This window comes from Geotrypetes seraphini, chromosome 12, assembly GCF_902459505.1.
Source record: "Geotrypetes seraphini chromosome 12, aGeoSer1.1, whole genome shotgun sequence".
Lineage (NCBI taxonomy): Eukaryota > Metazoa > Chordata > Amphibia > Gymnophiona > Dermophiidae > Geotrypetes > Geotrypetes seraphini.
In genome coordinates, this window is record NC_047095.1 from 95,853,037 (window position 1) to 95,864,917 (window position 11,881).

The 11,881-nt window shown below is 46.7% G+C and overlaps 1 protein-coding gene across 1 annotated transcript in view; it reads right to left on the reverse strand.

Annotated features, from left to right (window-relative positions):
• LOC117346901 (vomeronasal type-2 receptor 26-like) overlaps positions 1 to 4,642 on the reverse strand; it is a 51,058-nt gene extending 46,416 nt beyond the window's left edge. The window contains exon 1 of the mRNA XM_033917138.1: positions 4,399 to 4,642. The gene's annotated coding sequence lies outside the window, so the exon portion shown is untranslated. The remainder of the gene's footprint in view (positions 1 to 4,398) is intronic.
• Positions 4,643 to 11,881: the final 7,239 nt, after the last annotated feature.

Sequence of the window (11,881 nt, forward strand, 5' to 3'; positions counted from 1 at the left end):
TAGTCACCCATATCCCTCTATGCCTCTTGTAAGGAGATGTGCATCTAGTTTGCTTTTAAATCCTAGAACGGTGGATTCCGCAATAACCTCCTCTGGGAGAGCATTCCAGGTGTCCACCACTCGTTGCGTGAAGTAGAACTTCCTGATATTTGTCCTGGACTTGTCCCCCCTTAGCTTCAGTCCATGTCCTCTTGTCCGTGTCATATTAGACATTGTAAATAATTTTTTTCCTGCTCTATTTTGTCGATTCCTTTCAGTATTTTGAAAGTCTCGATCATATTCTCTCACAGTCTCCTTTTCTCAAGGGAGAACAATCCCAGTCTCTTAAGTCATTCCTCATATTCCAAGTTCTCCATACCTTTTATTAGCTTCGTTGCTCATCTCTGCACCTTCTCCAGCAGTTTTATATCCTTCTTTAGGTTGGGAGACCAAAGTTGGACACAGTATTCCAAGTGTGGTCTGACCATTGCTCTATAAAGCGGCATTATAACGTTCTCCGATCTGCTCGTGATCCCTTTCTTTATTATGCCTAACATTCTATTTGCTTTCTTTGCCGCTGCCGTACATTGTGTTGACGGTTTTAGGGTCCTGTCTATCAGTACACCCAGGTCCTTTTCTTGTTCGCTCTTACCCAGAGTTGCACCTGACATTCTATACTCGTGTTCCTTGTTCTTTCTGCCTAAATGCATTACTTTGCACTTTTCCACATTAAACTTCATCTGCCTTTCTTCGCCCATTTCTCTAACTGACACAAGTCACTCTGGAGTTCCTCGCTATCCTTCTGTGATCTGATTGCCCAGCATAGCTGTGTGTCGTCTGCAAACTTCATGATCTCACTGGATGTTCCTTCTTCTAGGTCATTGATGAAAATATTAAATAATATGGGCCCAAGTACCGAGCCCTGGGGCATACTGCTAGTCACTTTCTCCCAGTCTGAGAACTTCCCATTTATGTCCACTCTCTGCTTTCTGTTCTCCAGCCATTTGCCTATCCATCTTAGTATATCTCCCTCTATTAAGGTGCACTAGCGGTTTTAGCGCGTGCTTAGCACGCACTACAAAATGCCATATGCACTAAACGCTAATGCCTCCATAGAGCTTGCGTTAGTATTTTTCATTTAGCGTGGAGTTTGCATGCGCTAATCTTCAGTGCACGCTGAAAACGCTAGTGCACCTTAGTAAAAGGAGCCCATTTTGTTTTTTTGGGAGAAAATTTTTCAAGCTGGAAATTTTCTTCAACAGTCATTAAAATGTTCGTATCTATAATATGTCCACTTAATATTCACATTTCCCTCCCCCATTATAATTTATTTTAACCTTTCATTTTTAGCATTGTAAACCAGTCAGGTGCAAGTCGATGGTCGGTATATTAAAGTTAATTAAACTTGAAACTTATTTGAAGTAAAGGGAAAAGGGGCATTTCAAGAGGAAGCAGTAGGCAGTAAGATGGGTGCAGATTTCTTCATACTAGATCTTATTGCCAGAGGATGTGTTAATAGTGCTTAGTGTAGCTGGGTTTAAAAATGTTTACACAAGTTCCTGGAGGAAATGTCCATAATCTGCTATTGAGAAGGCTGGGAAGTACAGAGGAAATGCTGAGCTAAAAGGAGGGTTTGGAAGGTCCACCCTAACTAATTACAGGCCAGCTCAAAAGAATAGCACTGACTTCAAAAATTCTTCTCACAGGAAGTTACATCATAAAAGGCAGGACAAAACAGAGGGTGGGGAACAGGAAATCCAGAAGCAGTGAGGGGCATAATAAAAACATATTTCTAAGTCTGATTCAGGCATATGGCACTAAATGCCCAAAGTCAGCAATGTGAAAATCTCTATTCTCAAAAGGCAAATCATTAACCCCCCTCTTTTACAAAACTGCGATAGCAGTTTATAGTGCAGGGAGCCGCACCGAATGGCCCACGCTTCATGAGCATTGGGAGCAGTGTGGGCCATTCAGCGTGGCTCCCCGCATTAGAAACTGCTATCGCAGTTTCATAAAAGGAGGCCTATATGGCCCCCAATTTTTTTTTTTTTAATTGTCTATCTGAACATCCAGGTGGTTGATCGTCCAGACCACCAGTACCGTATTTTCACTCATATACCGCGCACCCGTGTAAAATGTGCACATGGGTATAGCGTGCGGGGAACAGAAATTTATGTAATAAAATTTTAATATAGCGCGCACACGCGTTTACTGCGCATGCTAAAACCTCCTCCCGCCTACTCCGAACCGGCATCCTCCCCCCTGCTCGCATCACCCCCCTCCCCCGCGATCCTACATCCCCCCCAGCACCACAAAGACAACTCTTACCCGATTGGGCACCGGCACCAGCACCAATGCACAGCATGTGCCAGTACCAGTACCCGAAGATCCTCCCTCGTTGGGTTGGGCTGGGCTGGGCGGTGCGAGAGAGATCCTCCTTCTTCCTGTGCCGGGCTGGACTAGGCTTTGAGCATTTGCGCATGCTCAAAGCCTTCTGGTCTCGCTCTCTCCGAGATAATCTCGATTTGTGCGCTTGGAGAGAGCGAGACCAAAAGGCTTTGAGCATGCACAAATGCTCAAAGTCTAGTCCAGCCCAGCATAGGAAGAAGGAGGATCTCTCTCGCACCGCCCAGCCCAGCCCAACCCAACGAGGGAGGATCTTCAGGCACTGGCACTGGCACATACTGTGCATTGGTGCTGGTGCCGGTGCCCAATCGGGTAAGAGTTGTCTTTGTGGTGCGGGAGAGGATGTAGGATCACGGGGGAGGGGGATGACGCGAGCGGGGGGGGGAAGGATGCCAGTTTGCAGGGGAAATGCCGGATCAGAATGAAAAAAAAAAAATTTGTACAACGCGCTCACACGTATAACGCGCATGGTTATGCACGGTTTGTAAAATTGTGTATAACGTGCGCGTTATATGCGTGAAAATACGGTACATCTATCTTTATACCACATTTTCAACCATAAATTTGTCTGTCACAAATGCCCAGAACAAGACTATTTAGATGTGGGTGGGGCCAATCTTGTAATGGACTGGCCACCCAGACAAGGCAACAGAGCAGTGGGGCACCTTACAGGGCACTGCTGTGAACTTCACAAAAAGGGTGCCATATGAACATCTCACCAGAACTCCATTGTAGGTTTTGCTGAGCCCCCCAAAACACCCTAAAACCCACTATAACCACCTGTCTACAACCCAATAGCCCTTATGGCTGCAGGTGTCACCTATATGGCAGAAGAGTAGGGTTTTGTGGGCTCACATTTTCCACTATGAATGTAGTGGTTAGAGTGGTTTATGGGCCTGGGTGTTCCTCTCTATGGTTCACAAGCCCACCCCCCAGGCTACTTAAGACACTTCTGTGCAGCTCTACTAGGCAAGTGCAGATGTTCCAAAGGCAGGTATGTATGTTTCTATTCTGAACCTTGTGGGGGTGTGACGGGGCCAGTGAACAAGGGGGGAGTATGTGGTGGTCTTTACTTTGTCTCTGAAGTGGTTATTTGGTCATATTGGAGACTTTTTGGCACTTAGACCTGTCTTTACAACATCTAAATCACAATGTGTAAGTTTCATCCAGGAAATCTCATAAAACATTTGATTATCCCTGCAAGACAACTAATTCTAAGTCAGCCCACATCCCACCTACATATCACCCTAACCACTCCTATAGAAATTCCCCTTTCAGCTCTGGGTACTGTCACCAGCGGGGTCAGGACAATGGGTCCCGAGCCGCTGGGACAAGGAAATTGGCTCATGTGTGCTGCCACGAGCTACACAAGGAATGATAAGGCAGATTCCAGCAAAAGAAAGCACACGAGTCAGGAAAGTAAAAATCCAAAACCTGGACTGGATTTACTTTGTAGCACAAAACAAAACAGTTGCTTCAAACTTCAGCTTTAAATCAGTCCACAAAAACCAAGAAATCAAAAAATACACTTTATCAGGTGATGACCGCCAATAGGAAAGTCTCTGAACATTCAGTTTAAACAAACTTATTAGTCCTATTGCAGTGTACTAACTCTCCAACGAGAGGGAATCAAAACAGAAAAAAAAAGAAAAAACCCACAATCAGAAACCTTAAGTCTCCACAAAAAGGGATTCTTTTCTGTCAGTCAGAGTTCCAAACAATAAGGCTTCTCTGTATAACCTAAATATAGTCCCAGCATAAGTCCTTATTTTCTATCAAGGACTTGTGCCTGAACCAGTGCCTTAGCACTGATTCTTCCAGCCGCAGTAGTGCTGGATAAGGTGGTGTGCTCCACGTGATGGAATTTTACCAAAATATGGCCCTCTATCCCTCCACTTTTAATGTGGGGCTAACCCCACCACCTGACTACAAAACAGTCTGTACTACCAAAAATAGTCCCTCCAGGAAAACCTGGATATTTGTAATCCAGCATAAGAGTTTATGGTCACTTGCCTTCCATGGGTTGCACACTGGAAGGTATCCCTGTAAGTGACTCTGGCTCCTACTCCAGTTCCATGGCCTGGAACTATTCCAAAGGGACTGTAGACGTCTCTGCTCCTGCCTCTACCAGTTCCATACATTCAGGTACCGAACAGCTTGGCAGAGCTCCCAGCCCTGAGCTTTGCGACTGCCTTGGTTGACTCCAGCTTTCCTTCTCTCCTTCCAACAGGGCAGACCTCAGTTTTAGGAGCTGGCAACCACGCCCCAAATGCTCAGATGTACCGGATATCCTATTTCTCTTTCCCTGATTATGAGGGGGAAGGGAAACCTGCAGTCTGGCACTAGGGCTCCCTCTGCTGGATACAGGAGGAACAGCAGGCAAAAGGCTACACTGTGGTTTAAACTGAGCAGCAGGGGAACTATCTGCTCTGGACATGGGCTTTATACTAGGGACAGTCCTAGCAGGCACACCTTGCATATCACAATACACAGCAGCATTCTAAGCACTTCCCCCACTGCCTCTGACTGGCTGACTGTAGCCCCTCCCAAGCAAGCACTCAGGTGACCTTACTAGCCTCTCTGGGTGGCTCTCTTTCTAACTGCCTCTATCCTGATTAGCCTCATCTTTCCTCCAGCAACTGGTTAGTGATTCATTCTAAGCCCTTCAGTTCATGTCTGTTTTCCCCTTGCTCTTGCTTGCCCTCTAAACTAAATTCCTTCCTCTGTTTTCTTTTAGGGTGGTCAGCAGATTCATTTTTCCATCACCCATCTCTCTTCCCGTCCACATCTAGGTCCTTCCCCTGCTGCCTCTGACTCACTGACTGTAGCCCCTCCCAAGCAAGCACTCAGGTGACCTCACTAGCCTTTCTATTTAATTTGAACGTGAGAAAAAGGAGTGTAAACAAGGAGCATGTGCTCCTTAGTGTACTCTTTCATGCGCCTCCTTAGAGCGCCTCCATATTTTCACTTCTTCTTGTATAGCTCTATTTAAGAACATAAGAACATAAAAACTGCCACTGCTGGGTAAGATCAGTGGTCCATTGTGCCCAGCAGTCCGCTACCGCGATGGCCCCCCAGTGCCCTAACCGAGATCAGCCCTACCTGCGTACGTTCTAGTTCCACAGAAACTTGTCTAGCTTTGTCTTGAATCCCTGGATGGCGTTTTCCCCTATGACAGCCTCTGGAAGAGTGTTCCAGTTTTCCACCACTCTCTGGGTGAAAAAGAACTTTCTTACGTTTGTACAGAATCTATCCCCTTTTAACTTTAGAGAGTGCCCTCTCATTCTCCCTACCTTGGAGAGTCTGAACAACCTGTCTTTATCTACTAAGTCTATTCCCTTCATTATCTTGAAGGTTTCGATCATGTCCTCTCTCACTCTCCTCTTTTCAAGGGAGAAGAGGCTCAGTTTCTCTAATCTCTTACTGCACGACAACTCCTCTAGCCCCTTAACCATTTTAGTTGCTCTTCTCTGGACCCTTTCGAGTAGTACTGTGTCCTTCTTCAAATACAGTGACCAGTGCTAGACGCAGTATTCCAGGTGGGGGTGTACCATGGCCCAGTACAGCAGCATGTTTACCTTCTTCAATCTGTTCGTGATCCCCTTCTTAATCATTCTAAGCCAGGGGTGCCCAATAGGTCGATTGCGATCGACCGGTAGATCGCCAGGGCAAAGTGAGTCGATCGCATGATAGACTCACTTTGCCTTGGCGAACTACTGGGCCGATCAGCCTTCCTCTCCCCGACGTCAATTCTGCCGTCAGAGAGGAAGTTCGGGCCAGCCAATCGCTGCCTGGATGGGCGGAACTTCCTCTCCGATGGCAGAATTGACGTCGGGGAGAAGAAGGCTGATCAGCCCGACTCAGGGAAGCAGAGAGAGCATGGGGTGGCGGCGGCGACATCTTTGGGGCCTGTTACCCGATGGCAGCGGGGGCGGCGGCTTGGGGGGCCTGTTCCTCAATGGTGGCAGCAGTGGCTTGGTGGAGGGCAGGGAGAAAGAAAGAAAGGGGGCAGGCAGGAAGACAGAAGGAAAGAAGGGAAACAGAAAAAATAAATGGGGCATGAAGAGAGAAAAAATGGCAGGGAGAAAGAAAGGGCAAGGAGAGAGGAAGAAAAAGTTGGGGGAGGGAATGAGGTCTGGAGGAGAGAAAGCATACAGGCTGAAAGAAGGAAAGAAAGATTGTATGCACAGTCAGAAGAAGAAAGTGCAACCAGAGACTCATGAAATCACCAGACAACAAAGGTAGGAAAAATGATTTTATTTTCAATTTAGTGATCAAAATGTGTCTGAATTTATATCTGCTGTCTATATTTCGCACTATGGCCCCTCTTTTACTAAACCACAATAGCGTTTTTTAGCGCAGGGAGCTATGAGCGTCGAGAGCAGCGCTGGGCATACAGCGCAGCTCCCTGCGCTAAAAACTGCTATTGTGGTTTAGTAAAAATGGAGGTGGGTATATTTGTCTATTTTTGTGTGGTTGTTACTGAGGTGACAGTGCATAGAGTCATCTGCCTTGACCTCTTTGAAAAAAACCCGGAATAGGAATGATAATTAACATTTTCTCAGCGTACACTGTTCTTTGTGTTTTCTAAAAAAATTTATTGTTGGTAGATCATTTTGACTTGGTCAATTTAAAAGTAGCTCGCAAGCCCAAAAAGTGTGGACACCCCTGTTCTAAGCATTCTGTTTGCCCTTTTCATCGCTGCCGCGCATTGCACGGATAGCTTCATCGACTTGTTGACCAGTACTCCCAAGTCTCTTTCCTGAGTTGTCTCTCCGAGTACTGCACCAGACATCCTGTATTTGTGTAAAAGATTTTTGTTACCAACATGCATCACCTTACACTTGTCCACGTTAAACTTAATTTGCCATGTCTCAGCCCATTTCTTGAGCGTGTTTATATCCTGTTGCAGGTCTTCGCAGTCCTCCTGCATCTTTACTACTCTGAATAACTTCGTATCATCTGCAAATTTAATCACTTCGCTCGTCGTTCCAATTTCCAAGTCATTTATAAATATGGTGAAGAGCACAGGCCCAAGCACCGAACCCTGCGGCACTCCACTAGTGACACTTTTCCAGTCTGAGTATTGTCCATTTACCCCCACTCTTTGCTTTCTATCTGCCAACCAGTTTTTGATCCACGTGTGTATTTCACCCTCAATCCCATGGCTCGCAGTTTTTTGAAGTAGTCATTCATGCAGGACCTTGTCAAACGCCTTCTGAAAATCCAGATATACAATGTCAACCGGGTCACCTTTGTCTATCTGCCTGTTAACTCCCTAGAAAAAGTACAGCAAGTTCGTTAAGCAAGATCTTCTTTTGCTGAAGCTATACTGGCTGATTCTCATCAGATTGTTTCTATCAAAGTGGTCAATGATGCGATCCTTTATCAACGCCTCTACCATCTTTCCCGGTACCGAGGTCAGACTCACCGGCCTGTAGTTTCCCGGATCTCCCCTCAAACCTTTCTTGAAGATCTGCATAACATTCGCCACTTTCCAGTCTTCTGGAATCCTGCCCGATTTGATCGTCAGATTGGCTATTAGTTGAAGCAGTTCAGCTATAACCCCTTTCAGTTCCTTGATTACCCTCGGATAGATGCCATCCGGTCCCAGGGATTTATCACTCTTGAGCCTATCAATCTGCCTGTATACCTCTTCTAGACTGACTGTCAACCCAGTCAGTTTCCCGTCTTCGTTTCCTAGGTTTAGCCTGTCAGCCTCCGGTAAGTTGCGTATATCCTCTTCTGTAAATACAGATGCAAAACACGTGTTCAGTTTGTCGGCTATGGCTTTGTCCTCCTTTAGCACTCCCTTTATTCCATGGTCACCCAACGGTCCCACCACTTCCTTCGCATGTCATTTCCCCTTAATATATCAAAAGAACAGCTTGAAGTTTTTCATCTCCTTGGCAATTTTTTCCTCGTAGTCCCTTTTGGCCCCTCTTACCGCCTTATGGCACCTGCATTTCTTTAATCTGTTCTTCTCATTATGGCTCCTATTCATTTTCTGCTTCTCATACTCACCCTCCCCAATCTTACTCCATTTCCCCTCCACACCATAAGTCCTCACTATCCTTATTTTCCTAGCACCTCACAAGCCATCTTGTCTTCTACCTTATTCACTGCACTCAAGCTCAAGCATTCTCTCTCTTCCATTCATCCATCTCCTTTCTCTTTGAGCTCCATTGACATCATTGACATCATTATTCCCTTTTGCTTCAGCACACTCTATTACTCCTTCTTCTGCTCTCTTCTAGGGATGTGAATCCAAAACCTGGCCCTCCATACCAGCTGCTTCCCCATGTGTATAACCTCCCTAACCTTATACCTATTCATCTCCTTCAATCCTTCTCTCACCCTTTCGCATGCGCCCTATGGAATGCTCTTTCTGTCTCTAACAAACTGCCCTACATTCATGACCTCTTTATCTCCCATTCCTTCCACCTGCTTGCACTAACTGAAATATGGATTTGCCCTGCAGCTACTGCCCTCTCCCAAGGTACCAACTACTTCTCCAATATACCTTGTCCTACTGGTCGAGGTGGAAGCATTGGGCTTCTTCTCTCTCCTCATTGAAGATTCCAACCGGTATACCAAGAGGATACCATGCAAGATTACAGGCAAGACACTGGATTACAGGCAAGACAGATCGGAAAGGACACAAGAGGAAAGGAAATGCAAGAAAGGAACAGGCCGCAAACTCAAGTGTATGTACACGAATGCAAGGAGCCTTAGAAATAAGATGGGTGAATTAGAAAGCCATGGCACAAAAATATAAGGTTGACATCATAGGCATCACGGAAACATGGTGGACTCAGGAAAACGTCTGGGACACTGTGCTACCGGGATACAAACTATACCGCAGAGACAGAGTGGCTCAAAAAGGTGGGGGGCGTTGCCATATACGTAAAAGAGGAAATTGAATCTACTGGAGAGAACACGCCACAACTGATGGATAAGTTAGAGTCTCCATGGGTCAAAATTACAGGAATAAATGGCCTGGAAACGAAGATCGGCACCTACTATTGGCCCCCTGGGCAGTCCGAAGAAATTGACAGAAAATGACAGACGAGATTAAACGCAACTGCAAGGGAGGCAACACAGTTATCATGGGTGACTTCAACTATCCGGGAATAGACTAGAATCTAGGCACCTCCGGCTGCATTAGAGAAGCCAAGTTCTTGGATACTGTAGGTGATTGCTTCCTGGAACTACTTGTCAAGGAAAATACTAGAGGAAATGCAATTCTGGACTTAATTCTAAATGGCCTGCGAGGACTGGTACAAGATGTAGAAGAAGAAGGGACACTGGGAAGCAGCGATCACAATATGATCCACTTTGATCTGGACGGAGGGGAGAAACATCAGTCCAAAATGACAGCCACGGCACTGAACTTCCGAAAAGGGAATTACAAAGGGAAGAGACTCATGGTAGAGAAGAAGGTTAAGAAGAGGATATGCACTGTAAAAATGCTAGAGCAAGCTTGGTCCATTTTTAAGGACACAGTCACTGAGGCGCAAAATCTATATATACCGCGTATCCAGTGGCATACCAAAGGGGGGGCGGGAGGGGCGGTCCGCCCCGGGTGCCAGCCCTGAGGGGGTGCTCCCGGCCTTGCCGTTCAGTCCCCCCCACCCCCGAAGGACCGCTCGCCCCACTGATCTTCCTGCACCACCTGTGAAGCAGCCCGCAGCAGGATCGCGATATCAGCGATCCCTGAGCTGCTTGGGCGCTGCTTCCTGCGCCGTGGTCCCGCCCCCTCCTCTGACATCAGAGGAGGGGAGGGACCGTGGTGCAGGAAGCAGCGCCTAAGCAGCGCAGGGATCGCTGACGTCGCGATCCTGCTGCGGCTGCTTCATAGGTGATGCGGTGAGGCCAGGGGGGCGAGCGGTCGTTCGGGATGGGTCAGGGCATCAGGCCTTCAGGGTGGGGCGGGCGGGCAGGCAGGCAGGCAGGCCTTCAAGGGTGGAGAGGCCTTCAAGGGGGGGACAGGCAGGCCTTCAAGGGTGGAGGCAGGCCTTCAAGGGGGGGGACAGGCCTACAAGGGGGTGGGACAGGCCTACAAGGGGGGGGATAGGCCTTCGGGGGGTGCAGGCCTTCGGGGGGGTGCAGGCCTTCGGGGGGATGCAGACCTTCAAAGGGGTGCAGGCCTTTAAGGGGGAGATAGGCCTTCAAGACAGGGGGGACAGGCCTTTGGGGGGGACCCTGGTTTAGAAGTACACGGAGGGAAGGAGGTGTTCAAATAGATGTGCATATGCCAAACTTTGGGGGGGGGAAGAAATAATGGGTCTGAAAATAGAGGAGAGGGAGAGAGATGATGGACCATGGGATTTAGGGAGGGAAGGAACAGAAAGGGAGAGAAATTAGACACAAGGGATGGTGTGGAGGAGGGATAGAGATACTGGATAGGAAGGTAATTGGGAAAAGAAAGGGAGAGATGGTGGACTCTGGGGTGGTGGGGAAGGAGGGAAAGATGCCGGATGAAAGGGTAGTTAAGAAAAGGTGGATCTGTGGAGGGAGATGAAAAAAAGGAAAGATACCAGACTTCCTGGGGAGGGAAGGGAAATGGAAAGGGAGGACAGAGTTGGCAGATGGATGGTTAGAATGCAGAAAGAAGAAAGAAGGAGACCCTGGCAAGCAAGTTATCAGAAGTAAACCAGAGCCTTGGACCAACAAGATTTGAAATATAACCAGACAACAAAAGGTAGAAAAATTAATTTTATTTTCTGCTATGTAGTGATCAAAAGAAAATAACAGACCTTTGCACATTTTTGCACTATATGGTGGGTGTATGAGGAGATTCACATTTCCTGCACAGCTAAGTCCATGTGAAGTTACCTTGTGCTGTATTTGACATCTAGCAAGGTCTCTGTTTGAAAGGAAAGATCTAAACTTAAAAATGAAGTGGCCAGAAGTTATGGTAAAAGCAGATAGTGTAGCTGGTTTTAAGAAAGATTTGGACAAATTCCTGGAGGAAAAGTCCATAATCTGTTATTAAGACATGGGGGAAGTGTCTGCTTGCCCTGGATCGGTAGCATGGAATGTTGCTACTCTTTGGGTTTTGACCAGGTATTAGTGTCCTGGATTGGCTACCATGAGAATGGGCTACTGGGCATGATGGACCATTGGTCTGACCCAGTTAGGCTATTCTTATGTTATGTTCTCATCTGTAGGGGCCTTTGTTTTCACTTCTTATTTTAATGTATTTTTTTTCTGGGAACTTATCAGTGTTTTTTTATAATGGGAACAAAAATGGAAGAGAATTAATGTGTGTGGAATGAGGGGGTAACTAATTTCTTCAGCTAAATAATTCAATCCACTTCAAACAGACATAGGAGAACTCACACACCATTCACACACCCTCCAACCAAAAACATCAAAAGAAAAAAACTGTTCGACAACCTCCTAGCCATTCGAGCTGCAACACTCGACCCCCAACTCTACAACCAATTGACATCGACCACAGACTTCAAAACCTTCAAAAAGAAATAAAAAC